Source organism: Pagrus major, chromosome 15 (assembly GCF_040436345.1).
Source record: "Pagrus major chromosome 15, Pma_NU_1.0".
NCBI classification, from domain to species: domain Eukaryota; kingdom Metazoa; phylum Chordata; class Actinopteri; order Spariformes; family Sparidae; genus Pagrus; species Pagrus major.
Genome location: NC_133229.1, coordinates 2,496,222 through 2,500,502, shown reverse-complemented (window position 1 = coordinate 2,500,502; position 4,281 = coordinate 2,496,222). Strand labels below are relative to the sequence as shown.

The window sequence follows — 4,281 nt, the reverse complement described above, 5'->3', positions numbered from 1 at the left end:
ATTTGTTCTCAGGCCTCTGCTTACCTGGTTTAACCCATCCATCTCATTTTCCTGGCGTTCTTTAGAGAGCAGCATAGTAGAGCCTTGGTCTCTCCATGATGTGCTTTTTGTCAATATCTCTAACAAACAGTGCCAACTACACTTTGGCCCCATCATTTATCATCTAATCAGAACTTGGAGAATGGTTGAAGCACGCTGTATGATCACATGCAATTGGCATACCTTTTCTCCAATATTCAATAATAAAGCTCTTCTGATAGGTGGGAGGCCTATGTCAGCTCCACAGTGGGAACAAAGGGGAGTCCATTATTTACAGGACATTTTTAATAATTATGGACTACTTTCTTTCTCTGATATTAAAAATGCATTCAATCTGCCAGGTTCTTCTTTTTTCTTTTACTTACAGTTAAGATCAGCGCTTAAGGCACATGGTGTCCCTTGGCAAAACCGTTTACCCACTGACCCTGTCCGGAACTTGTTTACAGTTCAGACTAAGACTAAGGGTATGGTCTCTAAGATCTATCAGTTTTTGGTTACCCCTGACCTCCTCTCACTCCCTGTGGAGCGGGTCTGGGAGCGAGTCTGCCCAGAACTAGACCAGGAATTTGATTGGCATGAGGTGTGGTCTGACATTTCCCTAGTTTCGCGTAATCCAGACCACCAGCAAAGCCATTATAACTTTATACATAGGACATATCTCACTCCTGTCAGACTGCACCACATGAGGATTGCTAATGACCCTCTGTGTACCTTGTGTCCAATGGGGGCACAGGGCACATATCTTCATATGATATGGGACTGCCCTCCTGTCAGTTTATTCTGGAACAATGTTGCATCCAAGAGCTATCTGCCTTAATTCATGTTACAGTGCCTGTAACTGTGAGTACATTGATTCTGAATAACTTAAGGTTATTTACATAACCCCGGTTCTCTGAGTAATATGAGTGAGATGTCTCACTATGGGATGCACGCCTCGCTGCAGCCCTCAGAAGCATTAATCTCATTACGCCAATCCTGATTGGCTGGTGAAACGTGCACCACGTCATTCAAGATAAGCACCTCTTCTCACTCGCCCAAGCAAGAAGGGATGTCTGGTGAGACATCTCACTCATATTACTCAGAGAACCGGGGTTATGTAAATAACCCTAAGTTCTCTTTCATAATATTTCGTTCGATGTCTCACTATGGGATGTGGTAGCTCCCGTATTGCCAGACAAGCTTACCTAACATCCACCAACCCACAGGGAAAAGTACTCTGTTCCAATCAGGACAGCAAAACGTCCAGCTTATAGAAGCGGACAAAAGTGAGAGGCGAGGACCAACTCGCTGCAGCACAGATGTCCTGAACAGAAACTCCCCTGAATAAGGCCCAGGATGCGGCCAAACCCCGAGTCGAGTGTGCTCGCAGGCCCACAGGTGGCTGCAAACCCTGACTCGTATACGCCAAAGCAATTGCCTCCACCACCCAGTGGGATAGGCGCTGCTTTGTGATAGGTTTTCCCTTATGAGGATTAGCCCAGGAGACGAACAGCTGATCGCTCCTCCTGAAACCCTTTGTCCTATCCATGTAAGTGCGCACCGCATGGACTGGACACAACGCATGTGACCGCTGCTCTCCTGGTGAAGCAGCAAAGGCCACAAGGTCAATAGGAGAAATTGAGCCGACCACCTTAGGCACAAAAGCCGGGTTGGGCTTCAAAATCATCCTTACATCCCCCGGGAAGAGCTGAGCGCATGACGAATGCACCGAAAGCGCATGGATGTCACTAACCCGTTTAGCCGAAGCCAGAGCCAGTAACAACACTGTCTTGAGAGACACGTGTTTCAAGTCTGCTCCCTCCAGTGGCTCAAAGGGAGGTCCTTTAAGACCCTCCAGAACCACAGCCAGATCCCATGGTGGTACCAGTGGTCTGGACACGGGGAGAAGCCTGCGCGCTCCCTTCATAAAATGGCAAACCAGCGGGTGCTGGCTCGCTGTTTGCTTCCCAAACCCCACGTGACAGGCGGCGATAGCTGCCAAGTACACCTTAACCGTGGAGAAGGCTTTTCGTTTGTCAATCAGGTCCTACAAGAATGATAATATCACTCCTACTGGACACTGAAAGGGAATGTGGCCATTTCTGTGACACCACCCCTCAAACACGAGCACTTTGTATGGTGGAAATCACGCGCTGTGAGAGTCCCACAGCTGACAGACTGAGCCACTCAGGGGCCAAGCCCACAGCGCCATGCGTTCTGGGTGCGGGTGGAAGACCGTCCCCCCCCCCCTGCGATAGCAGGTCCCTGCGCAGCGGGAGCTGCCAGGGCTGAGTGCACAGCAACCGATATATCTCCGCCAGCCAATGCATCGCAGGCCAATGCGGAGCTATTAAAATCAGTGCGTGGCCGTGCTCCCTCACTCTGGACAGAGTGGGGGGTATCAAGGCCAGGGGAGGGAACGCGTAAAGAAGCTCGTGCGGCCAGGCGTGCGCTAGTGCGTCGACGCCGAGGGGAGCATCCATGCTGCGCAGAGAGTAAAACAGCGCGCACTGCGCGTTTCCTCTCGACGCGAACAGATCCACCGTGGCCCGACTGTAACGGCCCCATATCTGTTCCACAATTTCCGGGTGTAGAGTCCACTCCCCGTATACTGGCGCGCCCCTGGACAACAGGTCCGCGCCTGTGTTCAGGGCTCCTGGGACGTGCGTCGCTCTCAGGGAGAGGAGACGGCCGCAGCTCCACAGGATCAGTTTGCGTGCCAGCATGTACAACCGACGGGAGCGTAACCCCCCCTGACGGTAGATGTACGCCACTGTCGTCGTATTGTCCGTCCTCACCAGGACATGATGACCCGTGAGAGACGGAAGGAAATGTTTCAGGGAGAGGAACACCGCTGACAGTTCCAGAAAATTTATGCGAGACCGCTGGAGGTCCACACTCCAGTGGCCCCTCACAGACCGGCCCTCGTGAATTCCGCCCCAGCCCGTCAGGCTGGCGTCCGTAGTGACCACCTTCCTGGACAAGACGGAGCCCATGGGCACCCCTTGTGTCAGAAAGGACGGGACGCGCCAGTGGCGCAGCGCAGCGCCCTGGGGCAGCCTGGTGTGACCAGTATCCTCCGTGCGCCATGACGCACGGGATCCAGCCCGCATGAGGCCACCCAAAGCTGGAATTCCTTCATGTGGAGGCGACCAAGATGGACTACGAGAATGGCAGACGCCATCAGCCCGAGTAATCGAAGACACAATCTGAATTGAACAGATTTGCCTGGATGAAAGAGCGCGAGACATGCCCTGAAAGTTTTCACTCGCTCCGCCGAGAGGCGCGCTGTGAAAGTCACTGAGTCCAGAGATAATCCCAGAAAGATTATGCCCTGCGCTGGGGATAGCATGCTCTTTTCCGCGTTTATCACGAAACCCAGATCAATTAGGTGACGTATGAGAATACGCGTGTGCGCCCTGGCCTCCTCAGGGGCTCCTGCCGTCTCAGCGGGGCTATTGCCGCTTCTGTGCACCGCACAAACACCCTCGGGCTTAAAGACAGACCGAAAGGGAGCACGCGGTACTCGTAACAGCTCCCTTGGAAAGCGAATCTCAGATACTTTCTGTGGGGAGGATAAATCGGGATATGGAAATACGCGTCTTTCAGATCGACAGAAGTGAACCAATCGTTCTGTCTCACAAGGCGCAGCAGGGATGCGTGCGTAAGCATCCTGAACTTGTATTTCCTGAGATATTTGTTCAGAGCACGTAAATCCAGGATAGGGCGAATACCGCTCCCCCCCCCGTTTGGGGACCAGAAAATACCTGGAGTAAAAACCGCTCTGACACTGTGCGGGAGGGACGACACAAATTGCTCCTTTGTTTAACAGTGAGAGGATTTCCTCCTGTAAAACGCGAGCTGACTCTCCCTGAGCCTGGGAGTGTATTATACCGGCGAATCGCGGAGGAACAGCTGAGAACTGCAGCCTGTATCCCTTCGCGATCGTCCTCAACACCCAGGGTGGAGCTGCGAGCGCGGCCCATCTCTCGCATCTGAGGGAGAGAGTGGACACGCACCGCAGCCCCTCCACCATGAGAGGCTCCAGCCGCGGTGCGGTGGGGCTCTCCCTTGGTGGGGTAGTGACATGGCTCCCGGGCGGTGCTGTGCATTTCCGCCCGGGAAGACAGCGCAGCCCCCCCCACGGGAAAAGCCGCAGCTTTCCGCCGAGGGGGGACAGCGGATGTCGCCACCGCGCTGCTTATTCTGATAGTTTTGGCTTTTTTTATTAGCTGCGCCCTCGGCACTCGGCCTGGATGCGAC

At 53.5% G+C, this 4,281-nt stretch overlaps 1 pseudogene; it reads right to left on the bottom strand.

Moving 5' to 3' along the window:
* Positions 1-1,264: 1,264 nt before the first annotated feature.
* On the bottom strand, positions 1,265-4,054 carry LOC141009674 (uncharacterized; annotated as a pseudogene).
* Between the last annotated feature and the right edge of the window lie 227 nt (positions 4,055-4,281).